Genomic DNA, 26,773 nt, shown 5'->3' on the forward strand with positions numbered 1-26,773 from the left:
CGTGACATGCTCACAGCCACACACGTATGTAAATGAAAAAAGTTAAAGTACTTCATTTGTTGTAATAATCAAATAAAATATAACGGCTGCAACTAAAGACTGAACAGTATACAGAAAATTAGACACTGTTAAAGAACTCATTAGTAAAATGGAAGACATGTGAGAAAAATGACCTAAAATATCATAGAAGCACAAAATTTAAGAAGGACACGACAGCATGCTGGCACACCACACACACACACACACACACACACACACACACGGAACTTGACACACAGCCCGGCAGGTTCAGTGTGCAGCATGGGTCGCGTTCAGAAGAGCGATAACAAAGAAGGCAGATGGAAGCAATACTGGAAACCAAACCTGGGCATTTGGAGAGTTGATGTAATTTATTTAGCAAATCTGGCAAACTCAAGCATTATTATCTTAAATGCATTTCTTTATAAGCTTTAAAATAATTTTCAAAATATCAAAAACATCTCTAGATGTTTGCTTTTCTCTAGAGAGAAAAGACATCTACAAGCAAATAAAAAAACAGTGAACAGTTGACTTCTCAATAGCAAAAGTGGAAACTGGGCAACTGTGAACGAACCTCTGTGATCTGGAGGTTATGGGAAGGGGACCATTAACCTGGACTTGCCTGTCCACAGAAGCCAGTTTAAAAGAATAAAAACATAAATTAGAGGGACTTTCACGGGGAAGCCGAGGTGATTGCCACTAACTGAACGTCAAAAACTCTAAAGTCTCTCAGAAGAAAGGAAATGATGGTGACCAGAAAGTGTGAGGCAGAGTGGGGAACCACAGGGTGCAGGAACAAACACAAACCATGAGGACCTCGCTGCAGTCAGGTGTGAAGTCAGAGCTACTGGGCAATAGTGCAGCCTGTGGAGTATGAGTGGATGCTGGGATGAAAACACCTCATGGTTCTTTTAATTCAAGAAGAGAATGAAATTCTCAACCAGGTTTTGTAGAGTCCTCCCGAGAAACACAGGGCAGCTGATAGAAGACAGGAACAAATTCACACAGTCCAGCAGGGTTAACGATGGGCAGAACTAATACATTGACCATGCATACATAAAATAAACATAAAATGTTGGCAAAATTAGTTTTTCTTAAGGCCAAACAAGTGACTTAAAATCAGGCTCACAGACATGGACAGAAATTTGATAAGCTTGGGTGATATGCTGTTATGGCTGCTTTAAATTTGAAGTGTGGTTAAGCTTCAATTTGTCTGGAGGCTAGCAGGATGCTCAGAGGGTGAAGGTCCCTGCTGCCAAGCTGAGTTCAGTCCCCAGGAGGGAAAGAACAGACTTTCTCATGTCGTCCCCTAACTTCTAAATGTACTTGCTACACATGAATGTTCCCATAACACTCACATGGTGGACAAATAAACTTTAAATTGTTTTGTTTGCCACTTCAGAGAAACACATCACAGAAAATCTAGTGGTTTTCAATAAGCATCATCTGTTCTCACTTCTACTGGTTAAGACAAAGCAATTATGGTTTTTGCATCCTGGACTGCATTCTTCATGGATGTGGTTGTGTTATATAAACATCCCTTTAAAGCACACTGTCATTTTATGCTTTTTCCAGTGACTTAGTTCTTGTCATTTGTTTATTTTAAATATTTTAATTTACTTGCATTATTTTATATGTGTGTATTGCCTGCATTTATGTATGTTATACCGTGTGTGTGTCATGTCAAATAAGTCGGAAGGAGGCTCCCCAAACTGAGATGACATTTTGTGAGCAATCATGTGGGTGTGGGGAACCAAGCCCAGGTCCTCTGCAAGAGCAGCAAGTGCTCTAAACACTGGGCCATCTCTCTAGCCCCTCATTTCTCTATATTGACCTTTATACTATGGAAATAACACTAGACAACAAACAAATCTGAGCAAATTTTTTTCTTCAGTTCAAAACTGGTCCTAAAACAGCGGGGACGCTGCGCCATGTCTTCAATACATTTCCCCAGCATCTGCTAATGAATGTGCAGTGCTGGATGGTTCAAGGTTGCACAAGCGGAACACTCACACACATAAAAGACCCAAGTCTTTTTAAAGGAAATTTCACAAAGATGAGAGCCTTGAAGGTTAACAGGAAGGTGACAGTGATCAGTCCAGAGCGATTGTCTATTGTACCTACAAGAGAAGTTGCCAAAGAGCTTGGCAGGGGTCAGTCCACGGTAGTTCTGCGCATGAAGCAAAATGGGAGGGTGAAGACTCAATACGTGGGAGCCTCATGAGCTGACGACATGTTCAAAGAGTTGTCACTCTGACCTGTTGCCCTCTATCAATCAGATAGTGATGTGTAATGAATAGTGTTGTCGTGACAACTGGGGATGCCCAGCTCGGTGAGTGGATAGAGAAGAAACTCAGATCAGCTGCAGCTTTGCAAACCCTATTACATCTGGGAAGTAGGCTCAGCAAACACATGGAATGCACCAAAGACTGTGTGTGTGTGTGTGTGTGTGTGTGTGTGTGTGTGTGTGTGTATGTGTAGTGATGGAGCTGCGGGCTGCATTCCTGCCACCCGGCTCCCAGCAGCCTGGCTAGCTTATGCCCCGAAATAACAACACACAAACTGTATTCTTTTAAACACTGCTTGGCCCATTAGCTCTAGCCCTTACTGGCTAATTCTCATATCCCGATCAACCCATCTCTAATAATCTGTATAGCACCAGTCTTACCAGGAAAGATTCAGCATGTCTGACCTGGCAGCTTGCTTCATTGCATCTGCCCTGGAGAGCAGCAACATGGTGTCTGTCTGAGGCATCTTACCTCACTTCCTCTTCCTCCCAGCATTCTGTTCTGTTACTCTACCCACCTATGTTCTAACTTATCAGGGCCAAGCAGTTTCTTTATTAATTAACCAGTGACCTTCTTCCATCATTTTCGCTTTTTCCATTTAAACAAAAAAAAAAAAAAAGAAAGGCTTTAACTTTAACATAGTAAAATTACATATAACAAAAACAGGTATGAAGCAAGGATTACAGTTACAATATTTACATCTATTTTATCTTTATCATAATTAAGGAAAGCTATAACTATAACTAACTCTCTATTCTTCAACTCCATCAAAGACTCGAGAAGGATACAATATTACCCAAGCAAACAAGAAATAAGCAACTTCCAAACTCTAGTAATAACAGAGACATCTCGCTGCCTGGACAGTCACCCAAAGTTTCTCTGTATGGTTGGAGCATCTATCTTCAGCCTACAGGCCCATAGTATCCAGAGACATTTCCATGAAGCAGGAAATTTCAAAGGCAGTTTAGTTACTATCTGCTGTGTCCTGCAGAATGTCTCACAGACTCTTTCATGATACATGATCCCCAAAAGACCGTCTCACCTTTAGGCAAGTTCAGTAGTCCTCTCTCTGAGGGTTCTCTGTGTCCAGTTTATGCAATAGTCCAGGCAAGAGCAGTTTCTTGCCCAAATGGCTATCAAACTCCATAAGGTGCCTCTTCGAAGTCCATCTTCTTCTTGAAGTAGATTGGTGCTATCAGGAGCAGATGTGTCTCATTGTCATGAAAACCCGTAAGTTATTAAAACATTAAATGTCATATTCTGTAGTTTTTGAAAGATATGAAGAATGTCTATCTAAAATATATCTATGTACATCTAGAAAATCTAACTAACATGACTACAAACTTGACTATTATTAACGATTATCCATTAACAACCTATATACATTACATTTTTTAGATGAACTACACAATCACAATACCTTAATCAATATCAGAAATACATATACATATAATAAAATTGACCTTAAAATCCATACCAATGCAAATTATTCATATCTATATCATATCCCCCTTTAAATGTAAAAAAAAATTTATAAACAATATTTGGGAATATGGGCGCAGTTATTTCTCTCCAAACTGCTTCGTGCTGAATGGGGGTGCTGTTAATTAGGTCTTTCATGGTATAACCTGTGTGCTAGATTCATCTCAGTCGGCAGTTGAGTAAAGTGATTTTTTGAAAGTGTTCACAGCAACCCTTCAGGAGGGCACGGTCTATCATACCATATTGGGATAGAAGCAATCCACAGGGTCTCATCCTTCTGTGAAAACAAAAGAAGAAACTCCTTTCCAAAGCATCATGTCCTTAGATCCAAATTTTAAAGTCAAGGTATGTTCAAAATATCTATGTTGGATTAGTTCAGCAGCATTTATAAACAAATATCTTTTAGCAGATGTTGCTCCTTCCTCACCATTAAAACAATTCAAAGAGAGCATAATAGCATACAGTATCAAAATTCTCTGTTTATTTTCCATCTTTGTGTAGCTTTATTTTAACTCTATTTTGTTTATTTTTACTTTTTGAGACAGGTTTTCTGTATATCTTTGTCCTGGAATAACTCTGTAGACCAGACTGTCCTTGAACTCTCAGAGATCCGCCTATCTCTGCCTCCCAGGCATTGGGATTAAAGGCGTGTGCTACCACACGTTGAAGTCTCAGAGGTCAATCTCCCTCTGCCTTCCAAGTGTTGGGGATTAAAGGTGTGTCCTACCACACCCAACTACTCTCTTTCTTCCTTTTTTTTTTTGTTTTTTACTTTAAGAACTTTAACTTTTAGCCTGCATATATTTTTAACACACTGTAAATCATTTAAAGGTTTTTGTTTTGTTTTGTTTTTGAATCTCTCTTTACTGTATCTCTCTTTTTCTGACCACATGAGCCTTTAAATTACTGAGCAATATGGATAGGATTAAAGCTGTGGCTTTGCTGGCTAGATCCAGCCCATTTCTTAGCTTTCCAGCCTCATGGCGGAGGTACCAGCTGTAGCCATGTTTATTACCACAACTCTGTGGCGTTTCAAGGTCCCTGCCAGCAAGCAAGCTACAACATTATGTCCACAGACAAAACTCAAGTCCTCTCTCTGTAATCGGCCCTCCTGCCTCAAACAGTCAGAGTTTGCCCTGGCAGGACGGTTCAGAAAGCTGGCATTTTTAAACGGCGCAGCTTTTTTCCTGCTACGGCTGAAAACCGAAAAGCTTGCATTCAGCTTTTCATCAACACCATTTAAGTGTTTCATGGCAGGACCTCTTAAAAGAGCTACAGGGTTTTGCAGCTAAAGCTGAATCAGGAAGCCTCTCTTAGATGAGAGCACTTGCTTGCCTCTAGCAATCAGAGCAGGACCAAGAAATTGTTGCTACCAAGAAAACAGGCGCAATGCTTTTATTTTGTTCTAGAATTACTTTCCAAGCTATATCAGGCTTTATGTGGATACAGTTATCCACGTCTGGGCGCTGTGGATTTCAGGGAACACCGAATTGCAGAGAAGGAAGTATGTTCAAGGATTGGTGCGCTGGCTGTCCAAATGGGCTCTTTCAAGCTCATCTGTACAGCAAATGCATTGGAAGTGAAATCACAAATTCTGTCACAAAACATGAAGTTTAGTCTAAAGATGTTCTACTGGGAACTCACCAAGACCAGCTGGCCTGGGTCTGGAAAAGCCTGGGATAAAACCGGACTCTCTGAACATAATGGACAATGAGGACTACTGAGAACTCAAGAACAATGGCACTGGGTTTCTGATCCTACTGCACGTACTGGCTTTGTGGGAGCCTAGGCAGTTTGGATGCTCAACTTACTAGACCTGGATGGAGATGGGGGGTTCCTTGGACTTCCCACAGGACAGAGAACCCTGATTGCTTTTCGGGCTGAGGGGGGGGACTTAATTAGGGGAGGGGGAGGGAAAAGGGAGGCGGTGGCTGGGAAGAGACAGAAATCTTTAATAAATAAATAAATTTAAAAAAAAATAAAATAAAATGTATAGAAAGAATAAGGTCCACAATACCCAAGAATTAACAAGACAAATATGATAACAGAATTTTTTATCAAAATTATTATTTGCACACCTATAGTTTTTATCTAAAGGTGCCATAAACACAATGGTTCTCAACCTGTGGGTTGTGACCCCTCTGGGGGTCAAACGACCCTTTCATAGGAGTTCATATATCAGATATCCTGCTTATCAGATATTTATATCATGATTCATGACAGTAGCAAAAATTACAGCTATAAAGTAGCATCAAAATAATTTCATGATTGGGGTCAGCACACCACAAGGAACTGTATGAAAGGGTCGCAGCATGAGGAAGCCTGAGAACCACTGAGTTGGCACATATTGCCCAACAGAGAAATCCCAGGCTAAACCAGCGCACCTCAATAGACAACAAAGGCAGCACTGAGCTGAGGGAGGTGAGTTGTTTGTAAGGTACACGCTGGCTCGCAGTGTGAGAATAAAGGAAGTTATACCATCATAAAACCCGCTACAAGTATATGATAAAATTGATTGTCAGGGCCAAAATGGCATTTCTAAATAATTTTTATATTAAGAATTAAAAGGGCTTCTTCAACTTAGACTCACTCACACACACACACACACACACACACACACACACACACACACGTATATAAACTCAGAGCCCGGAGTCCTACGCACTGTTCCAGTGGACAAAAATGTTGTTCGTACCAGAACTGCTTAAAAAGTAAGAAAGTCAGAAACAACCTAAATACCCACTTCTCAGAGAGGGGCTAAATAAATTACGATAGTCTCTACTGAATTACCATACAGCACCTAGTTCCCTACAGCAACCCACTAACCACAGCCACACATGCTAATGTTTGGAAGGAAGGGCTGAAGAACACACATGACACAGCATCGTTTCTGTAAAGTTTGAAATCAAGAAGCTATTCTCAGTGCTAGAGCTTGGATCTGGAATGTTCCACAAGCTCTGCATGTTACAGGCTTAGTTTCTGGTCCAGCCTAGAGAGGTGGTGGAAACCTTAGGAGGGGGGGTTGGTAAGAGGTTTGGGGTTGTTGGGAATATGGCCTTGCAGGGAGTGGGGGAGCCCTGGTCTCTTCCTTTTACTATTTTTCATACCCTGGCAGTGATGAGAGCTGTTTTGCTCCAAAGTGTGTTTCTGCTCCACACTACTGCCTCACATGGACCCCAAACAGACATAGACTAAAACTGCCATATCTATGCATCAAAACCCACTTTTCTTCTTTATAAGCTGACGACCTCGGGTATTTTTTTTTACTGTAACAAGTAACTAACACACTTGTGATTCATAAAGACTGGAAAGCTCAAGGGAAAGTAGGCAAACAATTAGTTCACAGTTCAGTTAACTCCAGGAGGAGCTGTACGGAATGCTGAATGACACCAAACATTAATAATATTCTCAAAGACTTACCTACATATCTCACAATTCATTGTTTTAAACAAAAGCACAAATTATTCGGCCTCATCTCAGGCTGTGTAAAATCTAAGGTGGTAAATCAGACATTTAAACAATAAGGTAGAATACAGAATGCATGGGCAGATTGCCACAAGGAAGAAGAACCAAGGAAGACCCAAGAAGAATTCCAAGAAGTGAGGAGGGAGAATGGAAGATGTCTACTACCCAGAATGAGGGGATGCTGCACAAAACCAGAGTGGAAGGGGGCGTTATGCAGAGGGTGGAGGATAATGAATGAGACAGGGTGTGGTTGCGTTTCTTGGGGTCTTGGACCACATTCTCCTCCTGTGGTCATGGACCACATTCTCCTCCTGAGATCATGGACCACATTCTCTTCCTGGGATTATGGATCACATCTCCTGGGATCATGGATCACATCTCCTGGGATCACGGATCACAACTCCTGGGATCACAGATCATATCTCCTGGGATCATGGACCACATTCTCCTCCTGAGATCATGGACCACATTCTCCTCCTGGGAAAAGTGGAAACACCTCAGCACCCCCCCCCCCCCAACAGAGTTACTTCATGGTAAAACACAGGCAACTGTTCTTGCTCTCTTAGCTCTCATTTTAAAACATTTTATTATTTCTTGTGTTGATATATGTGTTTGGAGGTGAGGAGCTGGTGTGGGAGATCCTTCTGTCTATGTCTTGCTTTTATTGGTTAATAAATAAAGAACTGCTTTGGCCTATAACAGGGCAGAACTTAACTAGGAAGAGAAAACTAAGCTGAATGCTGGAAGAAGGCAGAGTACTGTTTTAGGGAGGAGCGGCCTGCTTTTGGTCCCGGCCACCCAGCTAGCTTACACCCAAAATAACCACACAGAAACTGTATTCATTTAAGCACTGCCTGGCCCATCAGCTCCAACCTTCCCATTGGCCAACTCCTACATCCCAATTCAACCCATTTCCATCAATCTGTGCATTGCCACATGACTGTCTTACCAGCAAGATTCTAACTGGTGTCCGTCCCAGGCAGGAGATCCATAGTGTCTTCCTGTCTGTTCTTCTTCCCAGCATTCAGTTCTGTCTACACCACCTAAGTTCTGAGCTATCAAAAGGCCAAGGCAGTTTCTTTATTAACCAATGAAAGCAACACAAATACAGAAGGAGCTCCTATACCAGAGTACTCTGGAACTTTACCCAGCCTTGTAGTGAGACACAGATTAATGGAGATGGGCTAGTTTAAGATGTATGAGTTAGCCAGAAATATGCTTAAGCTATTGGCCAAACAGTATTACAAATAATAAGGTTTCTGTGTGATTATTTTGGGGCAGCCGGGAACAAATAAGCGGCTTCCTACAACAAGGAGCAAGTGTGTACTACAGCACACATGTGGAGGTCAGGGGACAAGTTGAACTGGAGATAGAACTCAGGTCACCAGCTTGGTGGCAAGGAACTTTACTTATGGAACCCTGTGCCACTCTGCTTTCTTCTCTTTACTAGACTCCTCTCATAGGTGTTTGGTCTTCAAGACATTTGCTTTGAATGCCTTGTAGAAGATAGAATTTCTTGATACCTGAGGTACAGCAAGAAGAGGACCTCCAAGTCAGCCCAGCTATGGTAGGTATGACTGTGAAAAAGTTGCTCCATCTCCCTGAGCCCAAATTTCCTCAGCTTGCTAAGCAAGAGGAAGAATAGAGGCATAAGCAACAGAGTCCAGTCACTGGTTAGCAATTGGTGGCACGGGGTGGCAGGGCTGCTTCCTGAGGGTCTTGTTGGCATGCTGGGAGCAAGGGTGATGGCCTGTGTCCTGTTCACCATTCCTGTGGCACAGAGGTAGGCTGAGACAGCTCAAGGTGAGGTAGACCCCTGAACTTCTGGCACCTTCCTTAATGTCTGTAAACACTGAAGTGTCTGCTCACTGTTGGAGCCACTCTCATCCTTAGAATGACTGTCACACTGACTAGATTGCATCTTTAGGAAACATCCTCTTTGAAGTTCATAGCAAGGGTGACATCAGGCAGATACTCCCGGGCAGAGATGAGTATTTTCTAGAGGAAAGCTTTGACCTTTAAGTGGGGGAGGGGTGTTCAGTAGCCTTTCATCACTTCAGCCCCGAGGGTCAACACTCACTAGACTTAGATATAAAACTCTGATTTCAGGAATGATTCACTGAGGCCCAGGATGGCACAGGGGGAATACCCTGTCCACTAGGGACAAACCTTATAGTGGGGGTTGGGCAGTGAATCAGCCACCATCAGCCTGGAGAATGCCTGGGCTGGTTTCTCCTCCCACTCACAGCCAGGGGCTTTTTCTCTGTGTAATAAACAAGAGCAACAGCAAGAAAGCTGCACCAGCCCAGTGTGTCTAAAGCGGTTTCTACTGCTAATTTCTAGTGTCGTATGCTGAATTGCTTTGAATGAATCCTTCGCCGCTTTTAAACAAAACTTCAAACACACAAAGAATTAAGAATTGAGGACACAGGTCAGTGGTGGAGCACGCACTCTGCATGCCTGGGTCTCTGGGCTCGATCTCCACCAGCACCACTAACAGCAAAGGAAGTGAGTAACACGTATGGACACCGGCATATACACACATACGTGTGTGCATACATTCGTCTTCAGCAGCTATGATGTCATGGACTGTCTCATGACTTTATACCCCACTGATTTCTCCCCAGGTATCTTCAGTAAACTCGGATGACTTCTAAAAGCGGATTTCCAATCTAACAGCAATCTAACTCAATAGGCCTAAAGCCCTCTGATGGCTGGAAGCCAAACTAGCCTAAACTAGCCTTTCTTCCCTTCCGCTGTTTTAGTCAGGTATTGTTTACAGTGACGCAAAAATGGCAGCCACAAGCTGCAAGCTGCAAAAACGACATTTCCTGTAGTAATGGAAATCACGCACCTCCTGGCTCCCCTGCCATCCAGTCTTCAACACAACTTTGTTACTGCAAAGAAATGGGGGGGGGGGGAGGGTAGGCCACACCCCCTGCCCTCCCGGAAAGACTCACAAAATCCCCTTGCATTGGGCCTCTTGGCAGGCTAATGTGGGCAGTGGAGCTGCATGTGGAGTCCGGACAGCAGTGTTAACACTGGTGACACAGAGGTGGTGGTGGGCCATGGTAAGGGCCTCCTGGGAAAAGACTGTGGCTACGTAGTGAAAGAGCAGAACACCTGCCTCACACTTACAAGGGCCTGTGTTCCACTTCCAGCACCCCACCCCCTCCACACACAACACACATAGACTTACACACACACACTCACAGATACAGACTCACACACACAGATACACAAAGATATATATACACACAGAGATACAGCAGATACAAACACACATAGACACAGACTCACACACACACAAACACACACAGACACACAGAGATAGAGACACATATAGACTTACATACACACTCACAGATACAGACTCACACACACATAAACAAATGCTCAGACACACACACACAGACACAGCAGATACAGATACATATAGACAGATTCTCACACACAGACACACAAAGATATAGAAACACACAGATACAGCAGATACAGACACACATAGACACAGACTCACACACACACAGACACACATAGACTTACACACACACTCACAGATACAGACTCACACACGCAGATGAAGACACACACAAGCATACACAGAGACACTCAGATACAGACACACACCACCACCACCACCACCACACCAGTGTTCACTTTTGAAAGGCAAAACCTAGCTCGTTGTGTGACTCAGCTCTAAGGAGAACAATGATCACAAGGGTAGTAGCAGATTACTGAGTTCCTTTTAGGAGCTAGGCAGCCTGTCGGGGCACAGTCCACATCGGCTGAGGAAGGAAGGGAGATTAGGAAAGTACTCAGATAATCCAGAAAAGTACAAAGAGAAAATGGAAAGTTTTCATGCCATGGGGACAAGAAAGAAATAAGCTAAACTTGGAGTCTAAAATGGCATTCTCACCCAGGACTTTGGAAGGAATTGACCTGAGGCTAGATCTGGGGCCTCTTTGCTCTGCAGTCATGCGTCATATGTTGGGGCACAGTGGTCCAATGTTCCCATGGGCTCACCTGCATCACCATGACGTGTTCTTGTTGGTGGCCCATCCTGTCAGTAGGAGGCCGTGCAAGCCTTAGAGCAGCCACTGTGCAGAGACTGCCTGCCACTCTGTGAATGAGGTCCTTCCTACATCAAAACCACTTCCTAAGTACAAGAAATGAGCCGGTTTTCTCCTCAAGTGAATCACACTGTACACACAGTCCCCCACCCCCTGCCACCTTTACCCCGGGAAAGAAGAGCTGATTGAAGTTCTAGCAAATCTGAAGTTCTCGGCTCTCCGACTAGAGTTGCTTAACTAAGACATTCTTCCCACCTGCTGGGCCTCTTCACATTCTGTCATAGTCAAGCAACACCCGGGCTAGAGCATATGTTACACTTGTATATCTTGACAAAAAAAGGGGGGCAATGAAACTGTGTGCAGGCTGCGCATCTTTGGAAAGATTTGGGGCATATTCTGCAGATTGCTTTGAGTACTATTGAGGCTGAAGAACTTGAGATCACCTCAGAAGAAAACCATCAGGCTTTCAAGAGTACTAGCTCAGAGGAGTAAAAGTAGGGCATCAGAAAAATCACAAGAACGGTGGTTTTGACTACACAGGCCATGGTTGATAAGGCCACCCGCTGTTTTTCTATTTCCTGTCCTCAAGACAGTTAGTTCAATAATGTATTTGAAAACAACAACGTGCATGTGTTTTTTCTTTTCCTTTTTTCATCTTCATTTTTATGATTATATTTTGATGGCTTGAAAATTTAGGAAAAGAGGTACACCCAAAATATGTTTGGCTACCTTAGAAAATACATCAACTAATAAACAACAATTTCAGTAAATGTGTGCAAATAATCAACTTATTGGAATATACCAAATGATTCACAGCACCACATAGCATGGCCGAAAGAGTCTGGGCAGCCGGACAGAGCAGACGTGGCCGTTGAGAGGAAGCTGTCCCTCGCTGGGCTGCGTTAGCAGAAGTGCTTAGCTCCTGCTCTGACTGCCTGGTGTCTGCCAATTGACACCATCCTGCATCTCCAACTGCCCCAAGTTTCTCCTCCACCCCCAAAACGGGCAGTTCTTGATGAGAACATTCAGTCAGCCTAGATTTGGTCAACGGTTCGCACTCTTGACTCCAGAGAAACTGCTGAGTGAATCCTTTTCCTATTTTGGCTCCCAGAGGCTAGGATGGAGCCCACAGAAATGGGCATTTCATAACACCAGAAAGGAAACTCCAGAGAAAAGGGGGTGGGGGCAGGCACATAGGCTAAAGGTGCACAAAGTGAGCAGTGTCTACAACCTGAGCAACTGGACCAGGTCTGCGAGCAGGTCTGTGTGCAGGTACAGGTCTGTGTGCAGGTCCGTGTGCAGGTCTGTGAGCAGGTCTGTGAGCAGGTCTGTGAGCAGGTGCAAGTCTGTGTGCAGGTCCGTGTGCAGGTCTGTGTGCAGGTCCTTGTGCAGGTCTGTGAGCAGGTCTGTGAGCAGGTGCAAGTCTGTGTGCAGGTCCGTGTGCAGGTCTGTGTGCAGGTGCAGGTCTGTGTTCAGGTGCATGTCTGTGTGCAGGTGCAGGTCTGTGAGCAGGTCTGTGTGCAGGTGCAGGTCTGTGAGCAGGTGCAGGTCTGTGTGCAGGTGCAGGTCTGTGTGCAGGTGCAGGTCTGTGAGCAGGTCTGTGAGCAGGTGCAAGTCTGTGTGCAGGTCCGTGTGCAGGTCTGTGTGCAGGTGCAGGTCTGTGTGCAGGTGCATGTCTGTGTGCAGGTACAGGTCTGTGAGCAGGTGCAGGTCTGTGTGCAGGTGCAGGTCTGTGAGCAGGTCTGTGTGCAGGTGCAGGTCTGTGAGCAGGTGCAGGTCTGTGTGCAGGTGCAGGTCCGTGTGCAGGTCTGTGTGCAGGTGCAGGTCTGTGTTCAGGTGCATGTCTGTGTGCAGGTGCAGGTCTGTGAGCAGGTGCAGGTCTGTGAGCAGGTCTGTGTGCAGGTGCAGGTCTGTGAGCAGGTGCAGGTCTGTGTGCAGGTGCAGGTCTGTGTGCAGGTGCAGGTCTGTGAGCAGGTCTGTGAGCAGGTTCAGGTCTGTGAGCAGGTGCACGTCTGTGAGCAGGTGCAGGTCTGTGTGCAGGTGCAGGTCTGTGTGCAGGTGCAGGTCTGTGAGCAGGTCTGTGTGCAGGTTCAGGTCTGTGAGCAGGTGCAGGTCTGTGAGCAGGTGCAGGTCTGTGTGCAGTGTGTGCAGGTCTGTGTGCAGGTCTGTGAGCAGGTGCAGGTCTGTGAGCAGGTGCAGGTCTGTGTGCAGGTGCAGGTCTGTGAGCAGGTGCAGGTCTGTGTGCAGGTGTGTGCAGGTGTGTGAGCAGGTCAGTGTGCAGAGCACTTCAGTCTATTTTCTCCTATTTAATCTTTTGAATCGTCACTTGACCTAGAAAGACACTAAAGTTGTCAACCCTTAGATAGATGCAAGTGTATGTAGTGTGGGGTTCAGGATAGAGCACCTGCAGGGTGGTCTTATCTCCCTATGGTAGGTTTGCTTTCCTCGTCACACCTCCCAGTGCCTCTGTTGGCTCACACTCCAGATAAGAATGAGTTTTTCTTTCAGCCTCTCCTTTGATTTCTACACCTTAAAATATGAAGAGGTTAGGGAATTCTGCTTTATGTCAATCACTTCTACCTATGCCAACTCATTTTTTGCAGTGGCATTTCATTTGTATTTTAATAAATAACGCTTGCCTGAAGATCAGAGAGTAAACAATCCCACTAGTCAGCCTTGCAGACCTGACAGTGGTGATACACACTTTAATCCCTGTGGCCACACTAGTTGCCATAGAAACCAAGCAGCAAATGCCTTTAATCCTAGCACTAGGGAGGATTATAAAATGGGAGGGGACAGCTCTCAGTCTCATTCTGAGATTCCTGGAGGCAGGATTGCCTTTTCAGACTGAGGTCTAGTAAGAGCCAGTGGCTGGCTGCTTTGCTTTTCTGCCCTTCAGGTTGAACCCCAATTTCTCTCTGAGTTTTTATTAATTGTGCTTCACATTTTGTATGCATATATGTTTGTGTGGTGGTGGTGGTTTAGGGGGTAGATGTGTGTGTGTGTGCGTGTTTATTCATGCACCATTGTAGGTGCCAGGCGTGACAGTATTCCTCGGTTAATTCTCCAGCTTGATTTTAGACAAGGTTTCCCACTAACCCTGGAACTCACTGATTTAAGCATCTTGACTTGCCAGGGCTCCCAGGGCTCCCCCTGCCTCTTCCTCCTGAGTGCAGGGTGTGTGCCATTGTACCCAGACTTTCACATGAATGCTGGGGATCCAAGCTCAGATCCTCATGAATGTGTGGCAGGAACCTCACAGGCTAGACTGTCTCCCCAGTCCCTGGTGTCTCATTTTTTTACCCCTATGTTCATGATTTAATTACTGGTTGCAACAGTTTATTGTTTGTTTTCAGTGATGGGCATCGTATTCGAGACCTTGCACATACTGGGCAAGCATTGTGCCGCTGTGCCACGTATCCAGCCAGGGATGAACATGCTTCCCTCTACTCACTAGGTGACATTTCAGACAGTTAAGGTCACAATGTTAGCCGCTTTAGATCCACACCGCCCTGTGATGAAGCCTGTGGCTCTCGTAGCTGTTCAGAATTGGCTGTGGCATACCTGCCTCACGCTGTTCACGCCCGCAGTTATTGTCTCCATAAATCTTGCAGAAGCTATTAGATACCCCAGACAGGAGCTCCTTTGACTTACAGCTCTGTGGACACTTGATGCTTGGTACTATAGCCAAGTTCTCCAGATCACTGTACTAGTCTTGCGGTCTCTGACCAAAGGGGCTTCCATTGAAATCTTGTTACGTTTTACAGAGAAGCCATCCAGGGTAAGCTTTTTACATATCACTTTCCAAAAGAAAAAAATCTGTCATTAATAACCATCCATTTTCATCCCTCGCTGTACTGTGGGTGTACTCCTGTTAGATCAGTGATTCCCTGTCTTGGATTGTGTTCACAGCCCCTGCTAGTCCTTGCTCCACTTTCCTTCTGATCTGGATCCTAGTAGTGCTTTTCCCTGCTAGCATACCATGGGTCCCCTACTTTACAGCCACGAGATCAAAACAGAAAACATCTGCGTGTTGGAGTCAGTCAGTCCTGCATTGTTGTTGGCTCGATGAGGCTGGTGATGGGATGGTGTAGTGTGACTTATAGGCCAGGTGTTCATGCGAAGCCTCGGGTGTTAGTGTAAGAGCTTGAGATTGGCAGGGAAAGTGTGGGAGGGAAGTGGTTAGGGAGCTGTGTTTGTTGTCTGTCCAACCAGATGAACCGTGGTCACTGCAGGACCTGGGAAAGTTCCCTCTCAAGTCTTGTTGACAGAGTCGCACGCCACCGTGATTCCCCAAATGCCCCTAACCAAGGTGCTTGCCCTGCCCTGTGGTCTCTGATGACCAGAGCATTTGTGTCAGGTGACCGAAGTGGCAACAATCACGCCCACTTTTTCTTCTCTTTGTTTACAGCAGAGTTGTAGCTTTTCCAGCAAACACTGAACAGCTTGGCACAATCTGCACACTTCTCTGCATATGAACTTCCAGTTTTCAAAACTGCAAACAAAGGAGTCTTCCAACTAGACAGTGAAGCCACGGGAAAGCATTTTTTGGCATCACAGAGCCTGGCACACTATTTTCTACTCAGAGGTCAGAGTTCAATCTCTCATACATGTTATTGTGTTTCTTAGCTAGAAGCAAAAGTATCTCCCAAGGCATAACCTTTTCTTAGTCTGCCTGTGCTGCTATCACAAAATGTCATAGGCTGGGCAACTTATTACATATAAAAAAAACTATATTTCTAATAGTGTTTGATGCTGAGAAATTCAAGATCAAGATACTGGCACACTTGGTCTCAGGTAGGCCCAGTACAGTAGCCAGCTATCTTCTTACTATCACGTGAGACCATTCCAGAAGAAACAAGGAAATTCTGTGGGATCTGTATTGTGTAGAGTGAACTGGTCGCATTTGCCGGGATCCTACCCTCCTGATGTAAACAGCCCCTGAAGACTTTCCTTCTAATTCCAGTGTTCTAGGGACTTGGCTTCAGCAGATAGTCTCGATGGGGATGTAAACACTTTGTTCCGAGGAAGTGAAGTTTACTACTTTATGCTTAGGGCAATTTGAGAGGATAGACTGATAAGGACCGGGAAGTAAAGGAAATCAGGAGGCTGGGCAGCAGCACAGAGCAGCCAAAGGCTAGGCCAGCTGGCAGCACAGCCATTCTCTGGAGACCTTGTAGCTGCTGTTTTCCCCCAGCCCATTATGGTGCAGGTCTGAAACAAGAAATCACACATACACACACACACGCACACACACACGCACTCACACGTGCACACACACACACAACACGCACACACAAGCACACATGCACACACATGCACACGCACACACACACCGCGCTTTCTCGCTATGGACCACATTTATAGACAGGTGGAACACTGTCTCCCACACAAAATACTCACTATGGAGGTTGCTGCTTACCCTCAGGCTCAGCCAACTCCATCCCTATCTACTTCAACATTGACCGTCCCATACCACACTTAGCCCCTGGCACTTTTCTGGAACCCGCTGGGTGGAACGCTGCATCCGCAGGGGACAGACCTGTCCTCTAGTGGGTCTCATGCCACACACCACATGCACTCTACTCAAACCAAATTCTAACACTGTGACCACAGCAGCTTTTCTCATCAATGAATCATGACAGCATCTTCCCAAGACAACTTGGACATAAAGAAGAAAGAGACACAAGCCTTGAATAAGAGAAAATCACTGAGAAAATTACAGCAATCACCACAGGGGTGCCTCTCACGTCACAGAAGTTTAACACATAAGTATTCCTTCTTTCTTTGTGCTTCGTTGTCTGCACTGTATTGATTTGCCCTGTTTTATAATATTCCCTTAAAATGTGGTTTTCATGTCTGAAATGACCACCATTTCTAAATGGAGATCATAAGAAATAATTCCATGAGGAAACCACAGTTATGGGCATTAGGAAATAACCTGTTCATCACGTCACATCCTCTGTGAATGGCTGCTTATTGGGTTTAATTGGCATGTGAATGTTCGCAAACGCCAGCAGAATATTTGTGTGATGGAGAAGGCACAGTAGCAGGGCCCTCACAGCCCCACAAGAGAGGTCATGTTATTTACTTCCTGGCAGTGCCGAGAATGGAACCCAGGGCCTTAGTGCTCTACCACTGGCTCTCCCCCTGCCGTTTCTCATCCTTCCGTTACTATCACAAATGTGTCTGCAGGGTGAGGTGTGTAGATGCTCTAACTGCACAGTATGGTCCCACAGCACAGTGGGAGAGCTCCTTGCCTCCGTGGCCGTATGGGTCACAATGGAACTTGACTTTTCCTGCTTCCTTTCTGGTTTCCATATGATTTTATTCAGGTGAAACAAACATGCTGTCTTCACTGATCCCACCAAACAAGAGTCCTTGCCATCACTTTTTTCCCATGTTGCTTTAAAATCTTCTCAGGATTGCAGTTGCCGCCAGCCCTCACAGAGCCAGTGTGGTCCCATCTTCAAGCCCCTTTCTCTTTCCCTACTTTCTGGGGGTGATGGTCTCTGTTTCTTCACATTCTCTATCTTTTTCTCTGCTGTATATGTTTGTTCAGTCTATATACATGTTACCATTTGCAGTACACGTGTGTGTGTATGTGCACGTATGTGAAGGCCAGCGGTTGACATCAGGAAGCTCTCTCTCTGCATCAGTCTTGACCTTATATATTCAGGCAGGGTCTCTCCCCTGCATCCACAGCTTCCCAATTCAGCTAATAAGGATACTTAGCATGTTTTCAGGATTTCCTGACTCTTCTTCCCATGTACCGGGATTGAGCGTGGACCATCGCACTCTGTAGGTTGTCTGTGAGTGTTGGGGACCTGACATGCACAGCAAGCGTTTCACCAGCTGAGCCATCTCTCAAGCTCCTCTTCAAATCTTTGCTTCACTCCTTTCACCTGTTCTACTTCCTGTACTTCGATGCTAAACTCCGCCGTTCTACTTCTTACTGCTGTTTCCTTCTTCACTCTTTGAGATATTAATTTGCCTACATAAGCACACGTTATGTCCTCAGAACACAAATACAGGTAGGAAAGGCATAGCCTTTCCTGAAGGAGTTCAGTTGAAGGCTACAGACGGGAGGGACTGGGGCTCTCTGAGGATGGCTGTGCCAATCCCTAAGGGACCAAATATCATGGATGTGAGATGGAGGAGCTAGAAGGTGGAAGAGACATTCTAGGCAGAGTATACAGTGTGTGGAGGTTGGAAGCAAGAGAACCCCTATGCTGCGCTGGATGCCAAGAACACTGGGATGAAGAGGACACACAGAGAGAGTGTGCAGAGGACAGGGGCAAGGTGACTGTGGGCCTTTGGCAGCAGGGTTATGAAACATGAGCTTATGCTAGAAGAACGTGAAACCCCTGCATTTAAGGAAAGGAGTGATGCATTTAGATGGGCCTTGCTGATGGGGCTTGTTTGACTCATTGCAGGAGAAGGAAGGAAGGGGCGGGGCCATGCAATGTGAACTGCAGAGAGAGCATAGTACTCTGGGATAATGGACCAAGTTAGGGCTTAGACTTAGGCAGAGTCTTCCAAATGACAGAACCAATAGAAGGTATTTAGCTGGAAGTGGGATTAATTACATTACTTCTATCGTCGGAGGCTGAATATGCCTGCCCTGGTCTTCTGAAGGCTAGAGAGCTGAAAACTCAGTATCCACCCAAGAGACTTAAGACAAGAGGGTTCAGGAGGCAGCCCCAGCTAGAGGAGGAAAGGTTGAGTATCCCAAGGAGAGTCACTGAAGTTCACGTCAAAGGAGGAAGAAGGCAGAATCTGACTGCCACGGACAACAGCAGTATAATATGCCCTCCCCACAAAAGAAGCTAGCCTTGTGGGTATCAGTTCCCTTGCTCTACTTCATGGGTCCCTCCTGATCCCCCTTGGGTGGTGTCCTTATTTTCATGACAGTCTTTCCACTTACTTTGCTGACCGTGTAAGGTTTTCTTTAGAAACTTACCACAGACTTACCCAGACTATGTTTGCTAATTTCTTAGGTGCCTCTCAACCCCAACTGACATCGTAAATGACACTGAGGACTTGGACAGTAGCATCCATGGCAAGAAGGTGCCATGCAAAGTAACAGGAGAGTCAAGTTGATAAATCTCCTTACAATGAATTATATCCGGTCAAATCCTAGTCTGTCTCTGCGGTCTACTGTTCCTTTTTTCATGGCACTGGCCCTGCCCCTTCCTTCCTCCCTCCCCTTGGAGAAAAGAAAAGGGCATAGTGTCGGGAAGCAGTCTGGGCAGCATGTGTGGCTGGAGAATTCTGGCATGAGACGGAGCAGGTAGCACAGATGCTAGTGAACCCAAAGCTCTTGCCTCTGTAGCCCACAGCTCTCTGCGATCTGTCGTTAGGTCCCCTGGGTAATCCCAACTGCTCTCTATCAATTCCTCTAGCTTTCTTATCCCAAATCTTTATTGTTATTATTGCTTTTATTGAGCTACACATTTTCCCCACTCCTATCACAAGTCTTAATGCTTAATATCCCTCAGACTTCTCAGATGCAAACTCGTAAATCAGTAACAGGCCTTCAGAGCGACAGCATCCTCCACGAACTTGCTGGCTGCCTTCTCTGCATGGGCCCAGGCTTTACTGTGCAAACTCCTTTGTCATCCTCTGAAGGACTCTAGAGACAGCCTGTGACACATGCTGATCCAATTGCCTGAGTGACTTACTCAGACCCTGGATACACCCAGTCCGGTTCTACCTCCATGACTCACCTTGTCTCCATCTGTGATCCTTCAGGATCCTCCAAGGTCACCCCACTCTGTCAGAAATGCATGGCCCTGTGGCTCTGAGCTCCCCAGACCTGACAGTGGGTGCACAGTTCTGTCCTTGGCAGCTTCTCTGGTTTCTCCTTCCTGTTTTGTGAAGCCCTGATTACTCCCTTTTCTGTCCTTCCAGCATGGGCAGCACTTTCCTTTTCTCTCACTTGGAAGCCACCACTTTCAGCTCTTTTTACTCTTTGGACAGTGGTTACCATCTGCTTCCACGTTGGAACCTTGAACCCATACCTCCCTTCAGTTATGACACCGTATCTTCTTACCTGTTCACTAGGGGATGATAGATTTTTACCTTTCAAATCAGGATATTTTGAGAGTGAGAGTAAGTGCTGTTAGTACTTATACCAAAATAGCAGTTGTAAACCACACTGGTCCCAAGGGGAACTTAGAGTGAGCTCACTGTAGGCCTGTGGCCTTAGAGTGAGCTCACCATTTGCAGGCCTGTGGCCAGCCTCCTGAAATGCCAGTTCTCCTTTGTGAGCTCCACTTACATCTGAGTCTTGCCAGAATGAAGAAGTCCTTTAGCCTGTATGTTACATTCATGTCTTTTGGGTCACATGTACTGCAAGTCCCTGCCTGTCTCCTAGACCAGCTGAAGTCATGCTTTAAAGGAGAAACTCCCAGAATGAGTGGTTGAGGCTGTGATGGCATCAAAGCCAAGGCCAATGGAATAGCACTCATATACAGCAGCCATCCCCACAACCAAAGTGCTGCCCTGGGGTCCTCCATCTGCTCTTCCTGAGCTGCCATAGCCTTCCACCTTTTGCTCAACATCTTACCCCAGCCTGCTGCCAGATCTGCAAATACTCACCAGACCTGCCTCAAAGCCAGGTGAGAACGCTTGGGTCATAAATACCCATACCCCACAGTCTGCTTTTGCAGAGACTCACCACAGAATTACGTTCTGCTTGCAAATGCTGGCACTGTGCTGTGCTGGCCTGTGTGTACTCATGTGACCAGGAGAGACTGACCCCAACTCAAGCAGGCCACTTCAAGAGAGGAGTCCAAACAGCCAAGAAAATTCGTTGAAATGAGAGGGCTGTTATGTGGTGGAGCACAGAAAATTACAGCTAGAAATCTGAGTGCTACCAAGTCCTCCATGCTTGTCCAGGATAAGCGACCTTCCTAGGGCAAAGGACACGATTCCCGAGGTCGTGGTTCTAGCCTTACCGTAACTGTGACCCCATTCTGCACAGGAAACAGAACTTTGCTACGAGAGACACCTGTGTCCCTCCCCTGAGCCGTCGGGGTAGCGCCTTCTTGTTTTCACTTCACCGGTTTAACATTTACGCAGGAGACTGAGTTTGAAACAGGTCCTGGAAGGAAATAAACCACCCTACCTGCTACCAGTGCCTATCAAAGGAGTGAACCTAGGGAAAAGCACCCTTATATCTTACACCCATTGTCCCATAAAACCAGACTTCTTTCAAAAATAGGGGATGTCTAAGATATAACAGCTATCCCATTTTCCCCAAGCCAGGACTTGAATTTGAAACAGCAGCAGCAAAAAAAAAAAAAAACAACAAGAAGAAAATTGTCTCTGACACAGGGAACTGACGCTGGAGGCAACCTGGGCTGGAGCCACCTCCACTCCTGGAAAAGAACCAACTACCAGTCTCAACTAAGTTGACCTGTCTCTGGCCTGATTCATGGTTCTCCATCAATTCTATCGGTTTTAAGATGGTCACAGTGTGTGTGAGGGGAGGGAACTAGGCTTCACTCCCTGTGCTGAGTTTTGTTTCCTGATTTCTTTTGGAATACAGGGAAACTAAGGCTGCAAATGAGGCCCAAAGTCATTCACACCATGTGTGCATGACTCATGGTTCATCATTGCTTATGTGTGAACTTGGAATATGAAAGCCCAGTGACCCTGAGGTCACCCTTGACAGGGAGAACCAAGCAGGTCTTGGTGAACACCTTTGTCTGGATCCCTGCAAGGCATCCTGCTTGTAGCAAAGTCTCCTGAATATGCTGTTATCACAGCACCTGCCAGAAACAAGGCTTTGGGTGAGAATACGAGCCCTGGCCCCAGCCAGTCTCTGCTGAGGTCTTCAATCAGCAATGACCAATGGCTGCACAAGGGAGGATGCTCAGTGTGTTCCATCTAGGCGTGTGATTATTGTCTGGCACAACGTGCGTTGATGGTGATAACTAATTTCAGCACACTGGGTCTTAAAAACACAAGGTCCAAAACTCTTGGCAGAAATCTGCCTGAGCCTGCCTCCTTATACCTGATCAGAACTGTCAGAAGGAGGAAGGAGTAGTTTATGGAGGGACGGAGTTGCAGGGCTCTGAGCTCCTGGAGCCTGATACTGCCCATTAAAGCCAGGGGAATGCAGCCAGGGCTCCCTCTGCTTCAGGCCAGCCACCCTCATGTTCCTGTCTGCCTGCCTAAGGATGCAGTTCCCTTGAGCTCCCCTTGCTGTTGTCACTGTTCCTTTGAGAAGGTCCTGGAAGATACCCTTCCCTATTGCCCCCGCCTACTAGACAAGCCAGCTGCTCTGACACACACCTCCACCCAGTTTCTTCTAACACAACAAACAGCTTCTCCTTTCCGCCTGCTCACTGCCTGTTTCTCCAGTTCTTCCAGGGGTCAGGCTGCATCTCTTGCTCACTAGGTTAGTCACGGGCAAGTCAACTTTCAGCTGAGTTTCACCACGTGAGTCCATTTCCTCATCTTCCCTCTGCTCCCACATGCCCCTCACCTCTGACACCATTCTTTCTGGCACCTTCAGCTCTATGTCACACAAACTGGCATTCCCTCTGTCAAGGGACAGGCATCCTTTTCTGAGCTTCCCTGGAGTCTTCCTTCAGGTCTTGTCCCCTGCTCACCCTAGGAGCCATGCCTGTCCCCATGCAAACAGCACAGCTGCTGCCTTCTGAGATCCACAGAATCTCTGACCTGTTCCCTTGCTCACCACATCCAGCTAAACCTAGGAAGCTACCCTCCTCCCACCTACACCTGCACTGGGTTATCCTTGGCTACTTTCTCAACATGCTAAGACTTCTCTCTAGCTCGTCCTTACCCAGAGATCCTTCTTCTCTCGCTCTAACCTCCTCCTTACCCACAGCCTTCCCTACATGCTCTGCTTTCTTCCCAGGGTGGCCCCTGCCTGTGGCTGACAGCTGTCAGCAACCTGTTTCATTTCCCCACTCAGTGTGAAAGCCTGTCATTGCTTGGGCCTGCAGCAGGATAGTTTATAGAAACATAACTTCCCTTCCCCCAAAACTTCTCCAGGCTTCTTTTTTTTTTAAACTTAAAGTAGGCTTACAGGCACTATAGTTGAAACGGTTCCTAACTGCAATGCTGAATTCAGATCATTCCCCTTTTGGTCACACATTAAAATTGTTTTTAATAATTGCAACAAATAAATAATTTTTTTATTATTTAAATTATAAAAGACTTATTATAAAAGACTTAACCACAACAGAGTGTTGCAATGAAAATACCAACATTTTTGTCTTACTTATCTACTCTTTTTAAAAAACTATAATCATGTGATGGTTGTTGATCTTGCATTTTCATTCCACATTAAAGTCATTAATTAAGTAGTTAACTGGGCATTCGCATGTGTGAAGGACTCAGGCCCTGGACATACAGCAGTCCTGGCCACTGTCTCCAGCTCTCCCATGCAGAAACAGGGTAATGGTGACACTGTGGAGAAGCTAGTGCCCTTCCTCCCCAAACTGCTCTTGTGAGGGTAGTAATAGAGGGTCCAAGCAAGATCTGAAAATGTTCAGAGTTCTCTTGTGCAGTAGAGGACATTCAAGGCAGAGGGAGAGCTGGGTGAAGCCTCAAGGGGAAGGAGAGAGGAAGGGGAGGGAGAGAGAAAAGGAAGGGAGAGGAAAGGAGGAAGGGAGGGAGGGAGGGAGGGAGGGAGGGAGGGAAGGAGGAAGGGAGGGAAGGAGGAAGGGAGGGAGGGAGGGAGAGAAGCTTCGAAGCCTGCATCAGAGGAGTTGTAAAGGAGAGAAATGCAGGTACTGAGTTTATATTCTATAAGAACAGCAAGGGAGATTTCCTTTAATGCACTCTCAGATTGGCTACTAGGCAGCTTTTACAGATCATGAACAAACCCATTTTATGATTATTCTTCATGATAGGATTTTTATGTTGATAACATAAAATCTGCATGTGTATTTTGTAGGTGACTCCGGTATTCGTCTGTTGTTCCCAGGCCCTCACAACAGGCAATGCTGCAGATAACGTGGTAGGCTCTGCACCCCAACCAAACATTCAGGACAGTATTTGAGTAGCCTGGCCTCGTCCATGTATTTACTCTATCATTCTTTGTTTCAGCCCAAATTAATATTTCATGTCAGTAATAGAAGTCAGAAACTGATATATTTGATAGGGTTTATTGAAGAAGGCATAATAAAGAAACCCTGTGTAACAATACAGGTGAATGGGCACCGTGTTAAGTGAAGCAAGCTTGAAACAGACAAGTTCTGCACGACCTCACTCAGATGTGGAATCTTTAAACACTGGTTTCATGGAAGGAAAGTCTAGAACAATGTTTGCCTGAGGCTGGGTTGGGCTTGAGAGTGTTGGGGAGAGGTTGGCCTTGGGCTACAACGTTGAAGTCAGCTGGGAGGGAGGACAGGGCCCTCTGTTCCAGGGCACAAAATGGGGTCGCCGGTTCATAACAACATCCTGTGTATTTGAAAATGATGAGAAGAGAGATTTTGAATGCTCTCACCGCAAAGAAATGGAGAGTTTGAGACAGTGGCTTCAGTAATTGCCCAGACTTGATCATGCAATGTATCATAAAGGGATGGAAGCAGAAGCAGTGGCTCCTATGTATGGATGGTCATTCTGAATCAGAAACTAAACAAAAGTTTTTCAAAAGAAAAACTAATATCCAAATACCTGAACGTGGCCACTGGTGTTTATCATACCTTCTGGGGGAACCTTCCAGAAACTGTAAGGAACATCCAACCATGCATTTCACAGCAGAGAGACCCACTCTGTGTACTCCCAGCCTCTGCAGTCAGCACTCCCCCTGGGAGAAAGCACTGGGAAACGTCGCAAGCCCTCACCCGCTCTTTTTTAGGCACTTCCTCTTTCTCTAGGGCCTTTAAAAAGTTATTCCTGCTCAGCTCTTAATTACCACCAGTGAGAACATAAGAGGAAGGAAGCAAACCGCCCTCCTTCTTGAGTAGCCTGGCTGTTTTCAGTCAGATGACTCCGCCGGATCTGCAATTGATGCTTGGTGCAGAAGTCCATTGAGCTGTTCCATGTTGTAATCACCGAATCACGTCTCTCAGCTTTGACTTTAAAGAGCCAGTGTGTGGGATGCTTCATGATGTCTGGGGAAAGTGGTACCCTCCATTTCTCTGTCATCTTTCCTCATCATATGCTTCCTCTTACATTAAATGTGTTTTGTTTGTTGAGGAAACTGCCCATTTTCATGGTTTATAATTTCTTAAGAACCAGGCTGTGTACAACCAAAACACCAAAACCCCCATTCCAAATTTTACAACTCTTGCAGAAATATGACACTAATAAGCAAGCTTGTCTTCAGTCTTTTTTTAGTGTGTCTTCATACCCTCTGTGTCCTACCAGGAATCCATGATCCTTCATGCACAGGGAGGAGTTCCATGGACTAGAATTCTTTGGCACTTGCTAGTGTGACACATATGGGCTACAGACTCCAATACTTGCATGTTCTGTGAGTCTCGCTCTGATCTACCCGAGTCTGAGAAATTAAGTAGGAGCAAAGTTCCAGTGCAAGCCTCAAACTTCGGTCTACAGTTATGAACTCATCCAGTGACGCCAGGACCTTTCCAAACCAGGCCTCCTTACACTGCACCATGCACATCTCCCATAAGTTCATCCACAGGGCAAAATCACTTCAGCATCGCTTTGTTTTCTATGACAAATTTTCTTTGGTCATAATCATGGAATGAAGTAGATTACAATTACAGTCAGAAACGAAGAACAGACAGCCCAAGACAAATGTTATTGTATGTTGCTTTCATCTCTAATAACAACGTAAGGGAATGTAGCCTATGTTAAGTTTTTCTTAAATTATCCCATTTACCTTTTGCCTCTGGCCTTTCCTTTTCTTATTTCTGTGTATCTTACTTTCACTCTGACTCCGTGGCTGGCTGGGGTTGGGTGGGTGGCCCCTGTTGTCCTCCCCTCTTTGCTCCTTCTTTTGTCCTCTCAGAGTTCTCCTCCTGTTTATGCTCTCTGCCTGGTAGCCCTGCGTATCCTTGCTCCTGCCTCGCTATTGGCCAGTCAGCTCTTTATTAGACCATCAGGTGTTTTAGACAGGTAAAGTATTACAGCTTCACAGAGGTAAACACAGTACAAAGAAACAAAAGTGACACACCTTTAAATAATATTCCTCAATAGGTATCTGCGGAATTGATACTCCTGGAAATGCTTGACCAATGAGCGAGAAGACACAGCAAAGAACAAGCAAACTCTTTCTCCTTTCCCTGAAATGGAGTGTTCAGTGTGCACTGTACCCCCCACAGCTGGTGTCTGTCTGCCTTGTCTTGGGTCATGCTTCCCTGCTCCCTGGAACTGAACCTCCTATAACACACACACACTTAAGCTCCACTTCACTCTCTGTCTCCCGGGAAGGTCAGCCTGAGAACAACACTGATGGTACCGGTCCTTCCTGGCCTGTGAGTTACTACAGCTGAT

Source organism: Microtus oregoni, unplaced genomic scaffold, assembly GCF_018167655.1.
Source record: "Microtus oregoni isolate MIOR12 unplaced genomic scaffold, Mior012 000070F_ref0000104, whole genome shotgun sequence".
In the NCBI taxonomy this organism is placed as follows: Eukaryota; Metazoa; Chordata; class Mammalia; order Rodentia; family Cricetidae; genus Microtus; species Microtus oregoni.